This window comes from Rhinoderma darwinii, chromosome 2, assembly GCF_050947455.1.
Source record: "Rhinoderma darwinii isolate aRhiDar2 chromosome 2, aRhiDar2.hap1, whole genome shotgun sequence".
Taxonomy (NCBI): Eukaryota; Metazoa; Chordata; class Amphibia; order Anura; family Rhinodermatidae; genus Rhinoderma; species Rhinoderma darwinii.
In genome coordinates this window covers 435,837,527-435,861,438 of record NC_134688.1, presented here as the reverse complement: position 1 = coordinate 435,861,438, position 23,912 = coordinate 435,837,527, and the positions used below count along the sequence as shown (strand labels likewise).

The 23,912-nt window shown below is 40.7% G+C and overlaps 1 protein-coding gene across 3 annotated transcripts in view; it reads left to right on the top strand.

Moving 5' to 3' along the window:
- The window catches only part of EPHA6 (EPH receptor A6), an 886,412-nt gene that overhangs the window by 428,804 nt on the left and 433,696 nt on the right, over positions 1 to 23,912 (top strand). The window lies entirely within an intron of this gene.

The following is a 23,912-nucleotide window of genomic DNA, read 5'->3' as shown; positions in this document are numbered from 1 at the left end:
TATCCCCCACACTCCTTGCACCCTAATGCACTTCATGTTTGTCATACACAGATACCGGCTGGTGACCGGCTCATGCAGCTTTATGTGTACCACCCCATTTGTATAAAAGATGGCTGGACCATCGTACTGAACAAGCACGTTTAACATTTTGTGTCTCCCTTATTTCCTCATAGATTGTAAGCTCTTGCGAGCAGGTTCCTCACTCCTCTTGTTTGAATTGTTAATTTGTTTTTTCATGATCTAATGTCTAATATTGTCGGTACATGTTCCCTCTGAATTGTAAATTGCTGCGGAATATGTTGGTGCCATAGAAATAAAAATTATTATTACTGAAATATTATGAGTGAGGTAGCAAGATTTGCCTCCTTCAACACCACCAAAATAATGAGTCAAAGACATTGCTATCTAGGAATAGATTTGTGTGAGTTCATAAATAAATCCCATGGGCACCTGCTGAGAACTTGTAATTGAAGCTGTGATGCATTTCATTTTATAGATTTTGAAAGTTTTTTTTATATCTACCTTAAAATGAATAATATCTGAAGGAGGCAATTAAACAAAATTCCAGCATCTGTCAAATTACAGTAAATGTTTAATTTCTGTGTAAAAAATTTATAAACTTGGCCTTTGAGTTTATTAAAAATTGGAAATTAATTAAGAAAGAAAGATCTTTTGTTCTTTTCGCTTGTTCTCCTCTGGTAGCAAATTAGTGCTTGGCAAGGAGAAAGAGACTAAGGTGTCCACTAAATAGTCTAATGGTTAGCCGGTATTGTACTTATACAAAAGTGTGGATATCATGGGTTAAAGATACACAACAGTAACAACAATTCACTAAAGTAAAAAAAACTAAAAGGGATTGTCTTCATAAGACATCAGCTGATGGCTGTAGAACCGACTCCTAGAACCAGGGTTCTGGCCGAATAATGGGCCACAAGAGTAAAACAGAAAATAACCCCTGGAGCTGACTTTGGAGCCAATAGTCACTACGGTCTGTTTCTTATGAGTTGATTCACAAATAACATTATATTTTATTTGGGGTCCTGTGTGTGCAATGATGACAACAAAGAAAGAGAATTCCACAGCACTGGACCACAAGTGGGTGCACGCCTCAACAGGACCTGGTCCACGGTCCTCAATACTAGGCAATCAAAAATAGACAAAGAGGCAGCACTTCCAAAAATGACAGCTTTAATCACCCGTGCGACATTTTGGTTCAACAGCGCCTTTCTCAAGCATGCTTAAGAAAGGTTACTGTTGGACTGAAACGTTGCACGGGTGATTAAAGCTGTCATTTTTGGAAGTGCTGCCTCTTTGTCTATTTTTGAACAACGTTTACAATTCCATTGAAAGTGGACGTGGACATGTTCAGTATAGCTCAGGGGCGGAGCTAAAGGCTCATGGGCCCTGGTGCAAAAGTTTTTCTTGGCCCCCCTCCCAAATTCTTCCCATGGCCGACGGCCCGCAGCCTTCAGCTACATCGCTGGGTCTCCTAAGTGACCCAACGATGCAGCCCTTGCAGCCAGGGGCGTCACTAAAGTCTTAAAACGTCAGAAGCAATAGCCCCATGACACAATTTTTAGAGACTGGACAACAGACAGCAGACAGTAAGAGTATACTTACCCTCCTCTTTGGCTATGGCCGCAACAGAGGTCATGACTCCATCCAGCGTCTTGACATCATCCGCGGAGCACAGCTTTGTGATGTCATGATGCGAAGAGTCGTCAGAACCTCTGCCTCACTCCGGAATGAGGAGGGTAAGTTTACTGTCAGTTACTATAGTAACAGGGGCCTGTGTAGTTTATTACATAGGCCCCAGTTACTAAACTCACTTTTTATAGATGTGATGTGGGGGGGCAGGCCGCTGACCCCTATACTTACGCCACTGGTATAGATAAAAGGTTAACCTTTAAAAGCATTTCCTCTGGTGGGCCCAAGGAACCCCAGTTCGACCCTTCGTGGAAAACCCAGCGATCAGATGATATTGCCAGGAGAAGTTTTGTCCGGCCAACATTGTAATCTTGCATGGTGCCTGTTTAAATGAATAGGTGACCAGAGTAAGCACACTCTTATTTAGTGGCTCTGTGCTTTAGTAGTTTGTCTTCGTAGGATAACACCTTTAAATTTGTGGACAGTGCACACCTGTCACAGAGGCAGACCTTACTACAGAAACCGCAACAGAACATAGAGGTTAAAAATGGAAGCCATAGCACAGGTGAGAACAGAGTCTAACATGCCAAAACTGCTGTTTGGGTAGGCTTTATGCCACTGCAGCTCCCTTTTGCCTTTCCAGGATCTTTTTGGCAGTTGTGTATTTATTAAGGAAAGAAAAGCAAGGAAAAAGCTAAAGAGAAAAATCAATACAATTCTCCACCGTCATAGTTCAGGGACCACGTACCTATGAGTTCTGCAGGAACAAGTATTTCTAAAGCAGTTTCCCAGTTTGGTACCACAGATTTAAGCTTCCTGAACTCCTGTGAGTACTAGTATTGAGGTTGCTATTTGGATTAAGTGTAGGCAATTCTACATTTTCAGGTTTGGTTAATATGGAATCTTTTGCTTTACTGTAATATACATAAAGAGAACCCCCTGATGTGATTTACAACTGGAGTTTGGTGTTATTAAATGTATACTTTTTACTAAACATGAAGAATTAGTAAATCATTTGTAATGCCCTCCGCTTTCCACTCTGTACTTACCTGCTGCTGATGCCGATGCTCCGTTCTGGGTCCTAGTGTATGCTTACACCGGCTCTCACTTTCTTAAAGGGCCAGCACATGCCACATTTTTCCTTTCAGCCTTTTCCCTCCCTCTTTACCACTGCACCTAAGTGACAAAGTGGGTTCAGACCACCCTCTGCTGACCCTGTGACAGATGATCTCACAGACCCTGTGACATCATTGTTTTAGCAGTTTTGTCTTCTGAGAAAATACAGTGAAATATATGTACAAAAACAAAAATAATTTCACACAGTATGCCGTAACTATTTCCCAGAGATTGCTAATTGGTGAATCATCTCATTTATGTCATAATCTCTCTTGCATTCGCTTTGTACCACAGTTGCTTAGTCAGTGAATTGCTTATATTTATGGTGGAATGGTGAACAAATTTATCAATCCGATAACTCAAAATGAATTGGAGATGACACTACCCAAACTCACTATACAATTAAGAGGCTACAAACACACAAAAAATATCCATCCAGAAAATAAATCAGGCTTCTATAAAAATACGAATTCACAGTGCTCAAAAAAGGGTCAAATGCTCACAGCACTTTACATTCTAATGCTGAGCTTTATGAACTTGTAAGGCCATCTCCATATGGAAGCCGTATTGTAGACTTCCCTGCGTTGTTCTGATGGGATATATAAACACAGCCCTAAACCTCCGACATGCAACATTTTAGTCTTAAACCTCAACCAAAATGTCTGTGTAGAACACATAGGTGACATCTGACTGTCATTTGCTAAATTATATATGAAGTCTAAGATAATACAAATCTAGCTGTATATGGTTTCTACCTGTAACTTGGGGACTAGGGCTGTGGAATAGAAGTAGTTTCTTTTTTTTATTTAGCCCTCCTGACATGTCTGTTTTAGCAAATACTTGTTTTCCCCATAGAATCATAATTCTGGTGCATCTTTTCTTAGAATTCTGCGTTGTGCCGTTCCTCTGTTATTCCTCCTTGAAATTTATGATTAAATTGACAACTGGCTGTTACCATTCCTCTTTTCAAAGGGGTGTGTCCCTACACAATTTGAGACTGTTAGCACTGATTGGTAACACCCAATTATCAATTTATTTATAAAATTGTAGGAGGAATAGTACAACCCAGAGTTCTAAGAAAAGATGCTCTACAATCATTATTTAATGAGGAATACAAATATTTACTAAATCAGACATGTCTGGAGAGCTGATAGATCCTCTTAAAGGGCATGGCTAACTGACATGCAATGATTAGCACTGTTGTTTTGCAGCAGCGGGGTCTTGGTTTTGTATCTGACCAAAGATAAAATCAATGGAGTTTATATGTTTTGAAATTGCCCTTTCATTTTTACAGCATTGATACATTAAAACAACTAGAGTTGCCCTTTATCGCTTTAATCATCATATTGCCCTGAGTACTATCGGAGTCATATATTTCATTCATCATGGACAGTAAAACACCATGCTACTGTATATTGTAGATAAGAACTTGGCAATGAAAGATTGTTTAATTAATTGAATTTAATCCAAACTGTTACAATGTTATGGCTACACTTTTGCAAAAAAGGAAAAAAATCTACAGATGTAGCCAAGATTATCTTGACTCTGATAACTTTTTGCAGGTTGATATCACACAACAAAAGCCATTGAAAAAGTAAAGTTAAAGTTTCTTGACACTGTGCAATTAATGTGTTAAAAGTCAAGATAAAGATGGCAACATCTGTACATGAATTGCTATTAATAAATTGCTCTTTTGTTCTAATGGGGCATAAAGCCAAACATGCTTCTTTTCTATTTCCCCAAAGATTGGGAAAGGTAAAAATAAAGTTTGACTAATTTAAAATAAGGACCTGACTGTTAAAAAGCTTCAGATTCCGTATGTGGAATAAAAAAGGTGTTTTTTTTGGTACATTACACCCTATAATTTTTAGCAACATAACTGGAGCTGTCAACCCATCATAGTTGCCAGCTACCAGCTGAGCTGTGGGCACCCACTGTGCGGCTGCCTGAGAAGGAAGCATTTTTCCTCATCATAATACAGACACAAGATCAGATTTTGTCTTACAGAGAAAAAAAAAACGTTAGTGTCAAATCAAAATATGAACCTTCTTAAAAATCTGCCTACAAGTTGAGTGATTTATGTTTCTTAAAGGAAGATGCTAGAGATTCACAATTATTAGTAGTTTGTTGCATTATATTTACCTAATACAAAGTAGCAGTATGACGCATAGCTGGTAGAAGAACAGCAGGGACTGGATGAATGATGTGTATTTAAGATACTACATCAGGACATATAGAGTATGAAGCGCTCAGCAGTGAAGTGGTGGCAGTTCTATGGAAGATCCAACCTGTGGGTAATATCTCTTCTTTTTGAAGTAATAAGAATAATATTCCCATGAAAGATCTTTGATTATGTCTAATAAATGCAATTATATTTCTAATAAATAGATTTCCAACAGTCATCAATAATTGTTTTGTCATCTCAAAAATGATTGTTATGCAAATCGGCTCAATTCACTGCAAGCAGCAGCCATCTTTCTCTCTGGAAGTATTGGCAGCATGTGTCAGTACCCTTATTTTTTCTGAACTCACATGCTGCATAAGGGGGTCATAGTAAAGTGAAGCCCCATGATTACTTGGAGTTCTGCATGTTTCATCCACAAGGTTTGGCTAGAGTTGCTATGCAAAAGCCCAAACATATTCAGACCACTTTGAGCTAAATAAATCATCAACAGCATATATCTCTTTCCAGTCCTGATAGTTTTCTACAATGTATTAGTGCAGGCAAAATATATCAGTCCAGAGTGTTTAGCACACAGAGTATTGCCTAGACTGTGTCGTGGAAGTCAATGGCTCAAAATATATTAGACTGAAATTTAGATGAGTGTTTCAACAGACACTCACGCCAGGAACTTTATCCAGCATCCTAATCAGAAGATTTCATACCGATATATCGAGAGAGGAGAAATAACACACAGACGCTGCTGGTATATATACTCCTCAAAATACTCCTCTGAGGTTTTATTGCCAAACTCAATTACAATAATATCATTCAAAATGGGTGTAGGCTTGAGGATAACCAATCAGAGGCAATGTGACAATAACTCTTATTTAGCCAATATCATACAATAAGAATATTTCAAATGCATTATTATAATTCTTCATTAGAATGCTGACATCAGGTAACACCTGGAGACGAGCATACAATCGTGTGGTGTTAAATGTTCTTTCCCATGAGGGAATTTTTTACGATAATGACAAATAGTTGGACTTTATGCCTGGGCATTCAGCCAACCCGCTATCCATGGATGCATAAAGACCACAAGATGAACACATAGAGATAACACATTTCTTTGAAGAATAAATATCTTCGTAATTCGGCATCCTGTTTGATAATTCACAATATAATTTAATACAGAGAATATAAGTAAATGGACCATCCTTCACAAACCCCCCTTCTTCTCATATTAAATTACAGAAGTTATATATTATGATTATAAACCTCAAACAATATATCAATAGGGCCACAACTAATAATATAATGCTATCACCAATCTCAGGTTTGGGTATAGGGTCCCACCAGTGCATTGACAAGTCCTGTACATTTTCATCCTCTTCTGTTCTTCACTGACTGTCGCCCTTAGGGTAACCCACACAATTGTGGAGTCAGACTGTACGGTGGTGTCCAGTGGGGGATTTGTTATTACCCTCCTTCTGGTCACTTACTTATTAAAACACTTGGATGCTGCTGACGGGTTCACTCAGGTTTTTGGTCTTTGCTTTATTTTGACCTTTGCTTTACTTTGACCTTTGCTGATGTCATCAGGACTTTGTTTGGTCCTTCTCATCTGTCAGACACCGTCTCTTTTAGTATACATCAACGGGCTGTACGCCTCACCTCATGCTGTGAGCCTGGGGTGAGAACCCACGTAGACGGAGTAGTGGAGTTTTATTGCGACTACTACAAACCCTCCACATCTGTCCTCTTCCTCCGGCAAGTTGCCTGTCTGCATGGCTGCTTAGAATTGTGACACTGCCGTCAGTACATGACAAACGCGTTGTATTGGCTTAGGCTGCACGTGCCGTATCTCAGTGATGGAGTTCATCATGTTAAAAGTCTTTTAGTTCATGTTTACTGGCACTTGCTGGGGACCCAACCTTTGTCAATTGTTAAAATAAATGCTAATCTGGTGATAACATTTACATAATATAAAAATTGTTCTAAGTACATTAAATAACAATGTCAGGCCCTTAAACTAAATCAAACAAACACCTTTACATAAGAAAACATTCTCTGTCCCAATGGACAGGGCACCTAGAAAATGTGTAGTTACTGGGTACATTTTATTTGCACTTGGTGTTACACTTTTCAATAGGATTTGTACCTTGTTCTGAACTGATTACCTGTAACAACTTCTACCCACAGAAATATTACGTGTCTCAAACCAATTTTTTGGTACTCTGATTTGTACTGCCTGGGATGGCCTCTCAAGGTCTCTTCTCTTTGTGGGAGGTGGGTATGAAAAAGTTGGCACCGGTGTGCCAGGACTGTTCTGTAGGCAAGTCAAACAGCTCTAACATAATTTAGCAGCAACAGCTGCAAAAACCTGGGACATAACAATTAGATCTTACCAAATCGATCCTTGCAGTCTTGGGGGCATATGTGAGGTCACATACTATCAATGAAAGGGCCATCAAGAGTGCCTTGGGTTCTACCGGTTTACCTTCCTTTATCCATCCACATTCTGTTAGAATCAGGTTTTCACGCCTTTCGCTCCCAGTTGGACACTTCCTGTGGAGAACAATCTTTTTCATCGCATAATCATTAATTGATCTTAATCAGATAATTCAGTTGAAGAAAAACATTCACAAATAACATCTTTACATTAAACGTTCACATTGAGCAGTAACTAGAAGTGACACATGCAAACTGATTTGTCTTTTTTTATATATACTGCACAAAATTTTCTGCTCTTAAATTTTCCTTTCACAACAAAACATTTTTTTCAAATGGGAATATTCCGCTGCTGTACTTTTTATCTGACACATGCCTCCAATAGTCCAATGCTAAGGCACGCTGATCTAGAACTTTACATTAAACTTAACCTCAATATATATTCACACAACACTTCTTGAATATCATTATTAAACAAACTAACTTTGGAATAACATCTGGAGAACTTTCGACATCTTATCATTGTACAAACACCAGTGGGGAAGATACAGGCCAGGCTTCAGGCCACCCTGAGAACAGGTCTACACATATGATCACATCTTCATACACACACCTACCTTGGGTAGTTGTATGTTCTGCAGTCGCTGAAACGGGTAATCTAGCCGGCGTGCACTTTTCATAGGTGCCTTTGATGTTTTACCTATGTCATGCCGTGCACACTTCATGCAGGCTGCTACTAACCTAGTGGCGGCATTATTGAATCCAGGGACAAGCCAATTTTATGTTACCTGGCTTCACATACTCTTGTTGTCAGGTCTGTCATCTCATGCTCCCCCAATTGGCTTACCCGATGATCCAACAATGGTCCTACTACCAATGGGCCCATAATTGTAGGCGATGCCAAAAACGTACCTAGAGTCAGTGTAAATGTCGGGCGTCTTACCTTTTGCCAGGTTACAAGCCTGAGCGAGCACCTCTAGCTCTGCTCCTTGAGATGAACAAGAAGGTGAGAGTGGTTTCCGGATAATTTACCTTGTGCCTCATATCCTGTCTTGTACATACTGTATATGATGAAGTATCTCTACATTACAAATTTACATAACACCTACTAAGATAGTTGGGATAATACATGCATATAGCAACTCAAGTGAACTGGGTGATATACGAATATGAATACCTATACAAGAAATCACACATCGAAAAATAGACAATATTTTATTGAAAGACAAAACCGTTAAAAATAAGTACATTGGCAATAACATTACCCATAGAAAAAGGATCCCCACATAGGTCGGGTCCCACAGCCTCTATAGTAAAGTGCAAATAGTGCATGCAAAGACTGGTCCATAAGTAATATTTAAAAAAAACAGACAGCAGAAAGGTAAAATTAAGGAGGCATACAGACCAGAACTATGGGGGGGGGGGGGGGATCAACCCCAACACATGATTTGCACGTAGCTTCTTCCGGGGGGTATAGCCCGGGGGTATTTTTTAGATAGGAATGGTTCATGTGTGATTTCTTATATAGGTGTTCATTACAAATTTACATTGGAAACCCATGTCGCATATAGATAGACTATTTCAAAAGGGTTGGGTTTTATTTTTCCACATGCATCTGATAATCCAGAACACTTGTAAATCCCACCCCTATCAGGTCCTGTAAATACCTGATTAATACAAAAACAAACAAATTATTTTTCTAAAATCTGGCATAAAATTAACAGTTTTCAGACAATTTTCACCTCCTTCCCATTTAAATCTGTAAAGACTCAACTGTGAGTGACGTCACCTCGGGCTTCTTGGGCAGATTTGCTGGAGTGGGATGGTCTCTTACACAATACCTCATATTGGGTGGAGACTAAAGCACAGCATAACCAGTGCCATATTTACCGTTCTAGAAGGATCTGGAATCATCTACACTGAAAACTCAAAATCTGGGTTACTCTCTTACACATTTAATCTAGATTACTCATTGGGATCTCATACACATTATGTAGACCTCCTAGAACCAAATTCATTCATTCAAAACAAAATACAAAACAAAACAAAATTGTACCTGATCAGTCTCATCATGATCAGTCTCATCATGATCAGTCTCATCACTACTCCCCCTTTTTGGACTCTGCGGAAGTAATGTAGCAGGGTTCAAAACGACATATCTCAACATAATAAGGTTGGGCACTCTGTCTGGGGGCACTAGTTTAACCCCTTGTAATACGCAATAGCCTGGAACAAAAATTACTCTCTCCTGACAAAACTACATTTTATCTTTTAGATACCTTGTAATCATTTACTTTGGTACTATAGCACTTGCCTGCATGTGTAAAATCAAAAAGGATAATTGTAGTTATTTATCCAATAAAACAGAAAATAATATATCTGCTAATATTAATTACTGCAAATCAATAAACTATATGTAAGAATAGGGAACTGTAGGGATACATACATTTTCAAGACCCCGTGTCTCACAATATCTGTATTTTAATTCATTTGAATTAACTTCAAAACATTTCAACATTAATCTTATCATATCATAACACATGAATATGTAACTTAACGTTTATCTTTTTGCAGACAAACTCAGCCGGCTGTAATATTTTTCTCACTCGGTGTACTTACGGACAACAGCGCTTGTGCAGAGATAAGAAACATTCCTTTGCACAGAGGAGAGGAACTGATTTTAACCCCATTCACAAAACACTAAAAGTTTTACACAGTACTGGCTTTAAAAATAAGAGCATACAATATAGATCTGCTATTTTGTGGCTACTAGTTTCAAACTTCACACATGTTACATTACACACATGTCTCACACATCACACAAATGTCACATCACACCCGTTCACATTACACTCCCTCCGTTCTGACCCACATTAGTTACCGCAATTTACCTGGATGCTCTGTTTTCTTCACTCTTCCTATCAAAATTTACACCTGTATTCAAACTGTTCTTTCTCACATCAACTTACTTGTAACCACTTGTAATCACTTACTTTATCATTTTAACTTATGCCTAGATAACAGAGTTTAACTCTTGGCCATCCACCATCCCTTATTCAACTTTCCACAAACCATTCAGTTATTTTGCCTTCACATTCTTCCAACGTCACAAGATCCAACTCCCATCGCTCTTTAACATTCGTTACAATTGTAAATAATGATGGCCGGGACCCATGCCCCAAGGCTGTCCCATATTTTTTTTTTCACTTTCTCCTGACCCCATGGTCAGAGAGCAGTAGGGTGATCTCTGGTAAATCCCCCACCACCAGGCAAACTGGCCACGTCTGCCGACAGATATCTCAGACCAGTCTATCTCCTAGACTGTCTTACCAATGCGATATCAAAATACTCCAGACATTCTAGCAGTAGGGTATCCTTTCCTCTGATCCCTCACTGTTTTAAACATCAAGAACCGACAAAATGCTGCCAATCAACAATTGCAAGAGCAAATTCTTCAACACAATCAACATTTGTGAACCTCCATTGAATCAAGCAGGAGATGGTCACATTAATTTCAAACATCTACAAACCCCTCACTGCCGGGCTATAGCATTTGTTTCATACAGCCTGTGATGTATTTTGGTGATAATTTCTTTAGGGTCCCTGGGTGTGAGCCAATACCAATGTCTTTCACTGTAATTTGTGTAGGTAGTTATATTACTATGACACAGATGGCAATTGGGGTAAGTGTCAGGGTCATTCATTGAATCCAAGATGTTATTTTACAACGATATTCAAGACGGGGGTCTGATGTTATACTATTACAGACTGCCTGACTTTGGATGTTATACTACAGGGTGGGCCATTTATATGGATACACCTAAATAAAATGGGAATGGTTGGTGATATTAACTTCCTGTTTGTGGCACATTAGTATATGGGAGGGGGGAAACTTTTCAAGCTGGGTGTTGACCATGTCGGCCATTTTGAAGTCTGCCATTTTGTATCCAACTTTAGTTTTTTCAATGGGAAGAGGGTCATGTGACACATCAAACTTATCGAGAATTTCACAAGAAAAGCAATGGTGTTCTTGGTTTTAACGTTACTTTATTCTTTCATGAGTTATTTACAAGCTTCTCTTTGTTTACAGCCATTGACATGTCGCAGAGGTTAACACGTGTGGCGCGGATAAAAATTGTGTTGATGTCTGGTGAACGCAGTACCCGGGTCATTGCAGCAGATTTCAATGCTTGCCAAGTTTCGTGAAACTGGTTCAGTGTTGGATTTGCCCAAATGTGGACGCATGAAAACTGTCACTAATGAAGAAACATCAGTGGCTGTCCTAACTTCATTCAGCAAGAGCCCACAGCGTAGCACTCGCCGCATGTCACTGGAGAGTGGCATCAGTCGAACCACCCTTCGGCGGATATTAGCTACTCACAAATGGCACCCTTACAAACTCCAGTTGCTGCAGCATCTCAACGAGGATGACCCAGATCGGCGCACTGAATTTGCAGAATGGGCAAAACAAAAATTGGAACAGGACCCTCAGTTTACACAGAACATTTTGTTCAGTGATGAGGCAAACTTTTATGTGAATGGTGAAGTTAACAAACAAAACCACCGCTATTGGTCTGACACTAACCCACATTGGATAGATCCCTCCAATACTGTTGGAACACAAAAATAGATGGTATGTTGTGGTATATGGGGTACAAAGATAGTGGGGCCAATCTTCATCAATTGAAACCTCAAGGCCACGGGATATCTGAAGCTGGCACGTTCCCTGAGTTTTTCCAGCAAGATGGTGCACCACCACATTATGGGTGTCAGGTCCGAGCATTCCTAGATAAACAGTTTCCTGGAAAGTGTATTGGTCGTTGTGGGCCAGTTGAATGGCCCCCTAGGTCTCCCGATCTGACCCCCTTAGACTTTTATCTTTGGGGTCATCTGAAGGCAATTGTCTATGCTGTGAAGATACGAGATGTGCAGCAACTGAAACTACGAATACTGGAAGCCTGTGCTAGCATTTCTTCTGCGGTGTTCCTATCAGTGTGTGAAGAGTGGGAGAAGAGGGTTGCATTGACAATCCAACACAATGGGCAGCACTTTGAACACATTTTATAAGTGGTCAGAAACTTGTAAATAACTCATGAAAGAATAAAGTAACATTACAACCAAGCACACCATTGTATTTCTTGTGAAATTCTCGATAAGTTTGATGTGTCACATGACCCTCTTCCCATTGAAAAAACTAAAGTTGGATACAAAATGGCCGACTTCAAAATGGCCACCATGGTCAACACCCATCTTGAAAAGTTTCCCCCCTCCCATATACTAATGTGCCACAAACAGGAAGTTAATATCACCAACCATTCCCATTTTATTTAGGTGTATCCATATAAATGGCCCACCCTGTACATCAAAAGTCCATGCCGGATTATCAAATGCATGCTAGAAATCAGTCTGTACTGATTCCCACCTTATGCCAGTCTGACAATGCATACAACTAGTGTTTTTTTAAGGACCCTTACACACAGTATTACAAGCAGGCAATGTGTGCTAAAAGTGTATCAATGATTATTCAAAACAACATTCTAAATTTTCCCTATTGCACTGGATTCTCCATTATCAGGACTTAACCATTGAAGCCCTTGTGGTACTACAGGATATTACTCACAAATATCCAACTTTTCTGTCACCTACAGACAGTCAGTACCTTCCAGCTATTATCTCCAAGCATACGGGTAACAGGATAATATTAATCCTTAACGATTTTACACAACAACTGAATAACGAATAACACACTACAACAGAGCAGCACAAGTTTTTTTTTATCACTGTCCAAGCTACAATCCTTTAATTTCAAAAACTTCACATGTGAGTTACAACTTCTCTCAACCATGCGCTACGTCACCGCATTCAAAAGGGGGAGGTCAAACACATTTTTTTCTGGTTATCAATATAATGCCGGCAAAAATTCTCTCACGTCTTTCATATCAGCAACTCAAGATCACGTACACACCTTTCATCACATAAAATGTTTCAACATACCTTTTTGGATCCATCCTTTCATACAATTACTGTATAAAGTGCCCCGTCCAGAAGATGTGACGTCATGACAGCTAAATTCCAAGGCTTGCGCAATACATATGGGAATGGTGGGGTAAGAATAAGCTCCTTACCTACCATGTTTTTTTAAATTCACAGATGTGAAGCCAGACCTCTCCAGCGATAGCTATCAGACGTGCAATCTCCCGGGTTGTTTTAGCACCATTCATTTCGTGGAAGTCAATGGCTCAAAATATATTAGACTAAAATTTAGACGAGTGTTTCAACAGACACTCATGCCAGGAACTTTATCCAGCATCCTAATCAGGAGATTTCATACCGATATATATCGAGAGAGGAGAAATAACACACAGACGCTGGTAGTATGCTCAAAATACTCCTCTGAGAGTTTATTGCCAAACTCAATTACAATAGTATCATTCAAAAGGGGTGTAGGCCTGAGGTTAACCAATCAGAGGCAATGTGACAATAACTCTTATCCAGGCAATAGTATACAATAAGAATATTTCAAATGCATTATTATAATTCTTCATTAAAATGTTGACATCAGGTAACAACTGGAGACAAGCATATAATAGTGTGGTGTTAAATGTTCTTTACCATGAGGGAGTTTGTTGCAATAATGACAAATAGTTACACTTTAAGTCTGGGCGTTCAGCCAACCCGCTAGCCATGGATGCATGAAGACCACATGATGAACACATAGAGATAACACATTTCTTTGAGACTTGAGCAGAACTATGTAGAGGAAAGGTCATTAAAATAATGGAGAATAAATATCTTCGGAATTCGGCATCCTGCTTGATACTTCACAATATAATTTAATACAGAGAATATAAGCAAATGGACCATCCTTCACAACTGGATACACTTATATCCACCTCCCTACTGAAAGCAGATATGTAATAGTTTTCAACCTCTAAATATAAGCAATAATGTTTTTCTTTCACTGGCAGAAAATGGAGATCTTGAAAATGTTGGGTTATCTTCGCATCTGCGTTGGAGCATTCTGTTGTCCTGCTCCGTCAGAGGAGCAGAACAAGGGAATGCCGGACGCAACGGTTCTGTTGCAACACGGACACCACAGGCGGCCGGCAGAACCGATAGACCTTAATGGGTTCCGTCGGATTTCCGTAATAGATTCTGTCGGATTTAGTCTTCTCTGCCGGATCTGCGACGGAGGCCCCTAATGGAGCCTCCAATGCAAATGTGAACAAGCCCTTTGAAAGTTGCATTTTATTTACTTAAAACTTGTAAATCTCTTTAAAGGAGTTGTTTCCTAAAGACAAGCCCTCCCTCTATGAGCCAGAACAGACTCGGCCCATCCATGCATTATATGGTTGGTCATACAATTAAATGTCTGGCAAGTAATGCTATATTTACTGTGCAGCAGTTGCTGTTGAAGAAGGGTAATGGGGAGACATGACTTCCCCTGACAATAGCAGCTGATTGCCCAGGGTAAGAAAATCCGTAACCGCAGCTTCAGACAGTTTATATGGAATGGGGACAGGTAAGTGTGGCACTAACTACAGGGGGGGGGTGCAACTACAACGGGCTGTGTGGTGTTTTCTACAGGGGGGGGCTGTGTGGTGTTTTCTACAGGGGGGCTGTGTGGCGATTTCTGCAGGGGGGTTGTGTGGCTCTTTCTACAAGGGGGTGGTGCTATCTACAGGTGGGGCTGTTTGGCGCTATCTACAAGGGGGTGTGTGTGGCACTATTTACAGGGGGGCTGTATGGCACTATCTGCAGGGGCTGTGTGGCGCTATCTATAGGGGGGTGTGGCAGTATTTACAGGACGGGCTGTGTGTGATGCTATTTACAGGGGGTGTACGTGGTGCTATCTATAGGGGGGTTGTGTGGCGCTATCTACAGGGGGGCTGTGTGTGATACTATATACAGGGGGTGTGTGGGGCACTATCTACAGGGGGCAGTGTAGCACTATTTACAGGTGGTCTGTGTGGCGCTATCTATAAGTTGGGCTGTGTGTGATGCTTTCTACAGGGGGGGTGTGGCACTTTCTACAGGGGTTGTGTGTGGCGCTATCTATAGGGGCCGCTGTGTGATGCTATCTACAGGGTGTGTGTGTGTGTGTGTGGCGCTATCTACAGGGTGTGTGTGTGTGGCGCTGTCTACAGAGGGGGGGTGTAGCGCTATTTACAGGGGGCGTGTGTGGCACTATCTACAGGGCTACGTGTGACGCTATATACAGGGGCTATGTGTGACGCTATCTACAGGGACTGTGAGTGGCACTATCTACAGGGGCTGTGTGTGCCACTATTTACAGAGGGCTATATGGCACTATCTACAGGGGCTGTGTGGCACAATCTATAGGGGGTGTGGCACTATTTACAGGACGGGCTGTGTGTGATTCTATCTACAGGGGGTGTGTGTGGTGCTATCTATAGGGGGGTTGTGTGGCGCTATCTACAGGGGGCTGTGTGTGATGCTATCTACAGGGGGTGTGTGGGGCACTATCTACGGGGGGCTGTGTGGCACTATCTACAGGGGGTCTGTGTGGCGCTATCTATAAGGGGGGGCTGTGTGTGATGCTTTCTACAGGGGGTGTGGCACTATCTATAGGGGAGGTGGCACTATTTACAGGACAGGCTGTGTGTGATTCTATCTACAGGGAGTGTGTGTGGTGATATCTATAGGGGGTTGTGTGGCGTTATCTACAGGGGGCTGTGTGTGATGCTATCTACAGGGGGTGTGTGGGGCACTATCTACAGGGGGCTGTGTGGCACTATCTACAGGGGGTCTGTGTTGCGCTATCTATAAGGGGGGCTGTGTGCGATGCTTTCTACAGGGGGTGTGGCACTTTCTTCAGGAAGTGTGTGTGTATCTATAGGGGCCGCTGTGTGTGACGCTATCTACAGGGTGTGTGTGGCGCTATCTACAGGGTGTGTGTGTGTGGCGCTATCTACAGAGGGGGGGTGTGGTGCTATTTACAGGGTGTGTGTGTGGCACTATCTACAGGGCTATGTGTGACGCTATATATAGGGGCTATGGGTGACGCTATCTACAGGGGCTGTGTGTGGCACTATCTACAGTGGGCTGTGTGTGTGGCAATATCCACAGGGGCTGTGTGTGGCATTATCTACAGGAGGCACTGTCAATATGGTGCTTTCATTTACAATGTTTGACACAACTATATTCAAGGGTACAGTGTTTGGTATGATTTTATTCAGGGGCGCAGTGTATGGTACTATTATATTTAGGGGCACAGTGTGTGGCACCATGAGAATTTTATCTTCATTTATAGGTGTGGAAATATTGGAAAAGTGAGGAGCCAAAGACATCTGAGCGTCAAATTCTGCAGAAATGGGTCGTGGCCGGGAGAAGGCGTCATGAAGTCTGGACCGGATGAAGACGAAAAGAGGAAAAAAGCTACTAGACTCTAAGAAGAAGACACCTGTGAGTCACTGCATTTATAGAGAGTCTGTCACCTCTCCTGACATGTTTATTATAGGAAATCCACGTATTTCACAAAAAGTCTTTGTGCAGTCCAGGACTCATAAACAAATAGCTGTTACCATTCCCCTTGTCAGTAGGATGTGTCCCTGCACAGTGTGATACTGTCAGTATGTATGGACACAGCCCTTTGACAAGGGGAATGGTAACACCCATTTGTCAATGCTTGCACAAAAAGGTCGTGTTAACAATAGTTATGGTGCGGCAAGGCGGCGATGGAGAAGGGAGCCCAAGTTTGGGTAACAGCCCAGGACCTATGGTCTACTTAATCCGCCACTACTGGTATTCTATCTTCCATCTCTTAGGGTAGGGCAATTCACAACGTGGCTACTCTAACTGTAAGGACTCCTTTCCTATACTGATATTTGAATTGCCTTTTCTTCACATGTAATTTATGCTGCTGTACAGAGTTCGTAAACACAGATTTGCCGTCTATATGAACCATAAATGCAATATCCTAATATTTTACCTATATTAGAGTTCAAATTAAATGATTTGCCTTCTATAAGTTGCTATATATTTTGAATGTCAGCAATGTCTTGAAAGTGTTTCATCATTGCATTCTTATTTTCCACCTTCTTCCATATGTGTTCTCCATCTCGTGTGTAATATCTCTCTCCTATTACATTGTAATTTTGTCTCCATTAACGCCTATTTCTGATTCCGGTCTGACCTCGTGCACCTCTCGCTATAAAGACATATTGCCTCTCACAGTGCAGAATATTTACATTTTTATTGCGAAAGGAGCCCGAAATTGTCGAGTTTGACGCACAGTTATTTATGCCCAGACCTGTACTACATGTCAAGTGAATATTTTCTGCCATAATCCTATGGATTTCAGGATTTGCCATGATTTCTTATGGAGGATTTGAGACATCCTTCACTGTGATTTGCAATTTGTCATGTGCCATCAGTTTACGAGACCAGCACCTGCATCAATATTTTTTTAAGTTTAAGTTTAATCTTGTTCATTTATTTTTTTTATGTGATTGGGTACATATATTTATTTTAGGAAGGGATTTAATACATTAAATTTTTTTATCACGTGATGGTCAGCTACAGTATGGGTGGCATACCTTGTAATATAAAGTTTATTCCTATTTTCACAAAGGTCATCCTAAGAAATTAATATGAGACGAATAAATCTGTATATCCGCGCTAGCGTACAATAAACTTCAGCTGACACTTTTTTGGTAGAGAATTTTCTCATAGTCTTCTTCTATTACAGATGTAGCCGTCTTTACCTTGACTTTTAACGCATTAAATAAACAATGGCTAGATCTCTTATCTTGACTTTTTCAATGACTTTTCAATGACTTTTCAATGGCCTTTGTTGTGTGAAATCACACTGCAGCAAGTTATCAGAATCAAGTTAAAGATGGCTACATCTGTATATTTATTCCCTTTAAACGGCCGAAAAATGGGAAGCTGAACGCTTCCAAACATCTGCCCATTGATTGCAATGGGAAATACGGCGTTCTGTTCCGATGGGCCGTTTTGGAAAACGGCTGCATAAAAAAAACGACCGCGAAAAAGAAGTGCAGGACACTTCTTGGGACATTTTTGGAGCTGTTTTTCATAGACTCTATTGAAAAAAGCTCCAGAAACGGCCCTAAAAAAACGCAGCGAAAATCCTGAGTGGCTTAAAAAACATCTGAAAATCAGGAGCTGTTTTCCCTTGAAAACAGCTCTGTATTGTCAGACGTTTTTGAGCTTGCGTTTGAACATACCCTTAGATTCTCCATAAATGCCTAGTTCAGTGGTCTCCAACCTCTCATGCAATTACAACTCTCAGCATGACTTGACATGCTAACCGACACTTTTCAATGTGGACCAGTGGCAGCTATTTTTGGTAAATAAGCAGATAGAAAAGCAGCAAAGTCTTAATAAATATGGTTCCAGCCTAAAAACTGGCACAGGAAATATGCTACATTTTCACTATGAATTGTGTTGAATAACAAACTTCTGTTCTTTTGTAGCGTCAAACTATTTTATTACACTTTATTATATTTGCGTTTTATTTAATGATTAATTTTATTGAAGTTGCCAGCATACTACTGTTTTCTTTTATTACAATTATTTATACTATTAAAGGGAACCTATCAGCTGTTTTGAGGCCTCACAACTGCTGAGAGGGTAATATAGGGGAGGCGGAAGGCACTTTAAACTTATCTTGTTTTCCTCTGCCATGCAAGTTGCATGACCGAGAAACCAACATTTGATTCCCACAGTGCGGCGGTCGCAAGTGCCAGGGCTTTAGAAGCCAATCAGGAGACCGCTAGAGCCATCACTGAGAGAAGAGGGGCTTGCAGCTTGCAATGCAGGAGCACTTGCACATCAAGCCCCGCCTCGGTGGCACTTGCGATCAGCCTGGGGTAATTAAACATGCAACTTTCATGACTAAGAAAAAAGGTACGTTTAAAATACCCTTCTCCTCCCCTATGTCATGCTGTCAGCAGTTTTGAGACCTTAAAATTGCTGTACTGTGCCCACTACAACAGTTACCAGTGTATCTAACTGCAGTAGAAATTTATGGAAAATGACAAAATACATTGTTGCAGAAACAAAGTTTCTTGTTACTGCTGTTTGTGCAGTCTGTTCATGGATTTTCACAAAACCATTCAGATATGTAGGACAGATTTTTCAGAAGTTTCTGCAATAAATCTGCCCTTTGTGAACATAGAATGAGCCTGCCTTAAGCTGTTTTATTAGGGTAAGGCCAGACATGGCAGATAATGTCGGATGTTACAGCAAATCCACGGCAAATCTGCAAAAAAAAAACCAGAAAAATGTCCATGTGTTACATGCAGATTTCATTGCAGTTTTATAAATCCCATATACTAGTTCTGTACTATAAATTGCTGCAGATTTGCAGTGCGGAGTCTGCATTGTGAATCCACAGCAAATCCCCCACGTCTGGCCTTAGGCCTCATGCACACGACCGTAGCCATGTGCACGTCCATGATTTCCGGGTCGGCCGGCCAAGGAGTGACAGCCGCGAGCCGCCCGCAATTTGCGGGCTGTGCACATGGCCGCGGCCATTATTTTCAATTTTCAAGCCGCAATAAGGCTTGCCCGTTCTTTCTGCGGTCCGGGGCCATGCACGGACCGTGAAAACCACGGTCGTGTGCATGGCCCCATAGGAATGAATGGGGCAGAAATTCTCTCGTGGATTTTCGGGGGAATTGCGGCCGCAAAAGCACGTTCGGTGTGCATGGGGCCTTACTCTTAATCATCAGTTGTGTCAGTACAAACCTTACCTGCAGTATATCAGGGTGTCTGCTTTTTCCATTTTTGATAAAAGTGTCCCCCAACAGTAAACTGCTGCAGGGACCCCTAGCGATCAGCTGCAATTTGCTGGGGAACCCACCTCTACTTAGATTGCTCTACTGGTTTAGACCTTTAAGCTAAAGTTCTAGATTGCATAACTAACAATCTGCTAATGTAATGTTATTTTCTTTATTCCTCCCTATAAGTGGAAGTTATAGGAAAATTATTATATTACCCCACAAATCCCTGCAGGGCCCATCCTGAGAATACAATGGGTGCTGTTTTCTGCAGCCTGTGGTCAGAGAGATTGAGATTCTCTTGAGTATTGAATGGTTCCCTCCTGCTTGTAAATGGAGCAGTTCCAATCGTGACATTATATTATGGATTTGTAATTCCGTAATATAGCCACTACAGGGCCTCCAAACCGGAGCTTTACTTCAATATGGATACCGGATGCATTCCTGAGGTTAAAATCTGGAAATCTTTTTTTACAGTCAGAATGTAATATTATAGACATTTTTATGTATGGCCAATTAAGCTATAGACCATAATATACAGGTAATTAAATTAACATTAGTGCTGGGGAGGAACTGAGGAATTATTGGCAGTAAAAGCAATTTACAGAACTGCTATTGATTTAAGCTGTTGAGTTGCTGACTCAATGAAGAGACTAATGGTGAAGTGCTGGGATTTCTAAAGGATTACTCTCTTTAGAAACTGCCCTTTGCTTGTAAAATGCAATTTGTATCATTGAAATAATACAGTGGAATGTGTAACACATTCAGGGATTATCCTTAAAACCGTGTAATCCTTAGGGGGGATTCATGATTGTCTTCGAGTAGAAGATATTAATGTGAGAGCTGCTCTTTATTCCTTTCTTACTTGTAGGATTTCCTAATGGAATCAATGTTGGATCTTATAGCTACATTAACACAAGGTATACACTTGGGTGGTTGTTAAGAGAAGGATAATGAGACTTTTACGGAAGACAAAAATTGTTGCTCTCAGATCATCTTATTTATAAATAGACATTGTATAAATGTGATTGCATTTGCTATTATGATCAGTGGTGTAGCGATAGGGTGGAAGAAAGTTGAGGCGGAAAGAAGGAGGGGCAGGGATGCAATGAAAACTTCCTAATGCAAATGAATGTGATCATGCTGAATGTAATCATATGGATCTCAATATACAAATGCACAGTACGACTTGGGAGCCTATAGGTAGAGAATACTTGTCGTTTTAGACTCCATCCATTAAGAAGGCCACACCTCAAGTCATGTTTGGCTTCAAAATGTTTGTCTGCTTTTTAAAAAATTTCAGAACATGGTGGTGGTTTTTGATGACATCTATGTAGCATGCTGTGTATCCTACCTCTTGTCCCTCCCGCAGCATGCTTATGCAACATATGCATACACATAGGGGGAATTGGATGTACGCTATTATCATGGCATTAAAAAGTCGCAAATTATGGCGCATGCCACATTTGTACAATAATTTGGATCTTTTTGCCATTTTACGTCGCCTCTGCCACTTTTAAAACTAAGCGGGAAAGGCTTAGCATAAGTGGGTCGGCCATGTTCTTTAACAATTTTTCAATGACCCATTATCTCAAAAATAGCCTAATATCAAAAGTTATTAGCATCAAATAGCAATAAATCACATCATAGAGTGGAGGATGAGGGCTCAAGTGTTAAGAACCAGACAAACGCTTTGTGGAGCAATATATGAAATGTTAAATACTTTTGTGTCAAAAAAGACAAAAGTATAATAGGTATGATACCTTTATTGGCTAACCAATGGTTAGCCAATAAAGGTATCATACCTATTATACTTTTGTCTTTTTTGACACAAAAGTATTTAACATTTCATATTGTCTCTGGCTAAGGCCTCATGCACACGACCGTATTTTTTCCCACCCGTAAATACTGGCGTAAATACGGGTCCGGTGTCACACGTATTCGACCCGTTTTGCACCAGTATTTACGAACCCGTGCCCGTAAATATGGGTCCGGTGTCACCCGTATTCCACCCGTATTTACGGGCACGTTTTTGGCGGCAAAATAGCACTGCACTAATCGGCAGCCCCTTCTCTCTATCAGTGCAGGATAGAGAGAAGGGACAGCCCTTTCTGTAATAAAAGTTAAAGAAATTCATACTTACCCGGCCGTTGTCTTGGTGACGCGTCCCTCTCTTCACATCCAGCCCGACATCCCTGGATGACGCGGCAGTCCATGTGACCGCTGCAGCCTGTGATTGACCTGTGATTGGCTGCAGAGGTCACATAACCTGAAACGTCATCCAGGACGTCAGGCCGGATGTCGAGAGGGACGCGTCTCCAAGGCAACGGGCGGGAGACTGCACTGGAGGAAGCAGGAAGTTCTCGGTAAGTATGAACGTCTTTTATTTTTATTTTTTACAGGTTTATACTGATCGGTAGTCACTGTCCAGGGTGCTGAAAGAGTTACTGCCAATCAGTTAACTCTTTCAGCTCCCTGGACAGTGACTATTTACTGACGTCGCTTAGCAACGCTGCCGTAATGACGGGTGCACACATGTAGCCACCCGTCATTACGAGAGCTCCATAGACTTCTATGGACTGTCCGTGCCGTTATTACGGCCTGAAATAGGACATGTTCTATCTTTTTCAACGGCACGGGCACCTTCCCGTGAGAGAACGGGAAGGCACCCGTCGCCAATAGAAGTCTATGAGCCCGTTATTACGGGTCGTAATTACGACCCGTAATAACGGGAGTTTTTACGGTCGTGTGCATGAGGCCTAACACGGTACTACACTATTTTTTACTGTACTTCGTGGAGCAATATATGAAATTTATTAATGCAGATCTATTGATATCATATTCTTGGGATATACCATCAATGTTAAAATTCACATATACCGCATGCATTGCCATCCTCACACAGGGGCACATATGTACAGATGTAGCCGTCTTTATCTTGACTTTTAACGCATAAAATACACGTTGGCAATATCCCTTATCTTGGCTTTTTCAATGACTTTTCAATGGCTTTTGTTGTGTGATCTCACGCTGCAGCAAATTATCAGAGTCAAGATAAAGATGGCTACATCCGTACAGTAGATCAATTGTGTCATAAGGAATTGCGGCAAATGTATACATTTTATTGCTACATAATATATTTGGTGCAGCTCTTAACATACTAAACACACTTATGTTCCGTTATACATGTACACTAGTATTTTTGGGCCAAAAATTGACACACTCTTTTGAGGCTTCTTTTTTTTTCTATTATACATTTCGCAAAACAATATTCTATATATTAGACCTTATTGATGATATGTCCTGTGTGTATAATGATAATAACAAATATTAAAATGCAATTAAAAGTGGAGTTGAACATGTTCTGTATAGCTGGAGGGAGCCCTCAGGATTTATTCCTCTGGTTATTTCCCAGTACTATGCTGAATTATGTGCCTTACTTTGATTGCCTTTATATGTTAGTATTTTTTTTGTTCTCGCTGTTGCCACGAGCTGTCAGAATTGCCAGGGTTCTTTGGTTTTGTCAGCATGCAATGGGTTTTATTAGTCTTGAATGATTTCTGTTACTTAAATATTCTACTGAACTATAATTCCATTATTAAACAAGCATTCATATACTTTAATGCCTCTGTACAGAATAATAAAGTTAGGCTTTATTACTAGTCCTGTATGTCATGAAAAATACAAGTAAACCGGATAGGGCTATGTAAATACAATTCAAAATTTAGTTCTGAGATCAGAATTATAATTTTAATAACTACTTA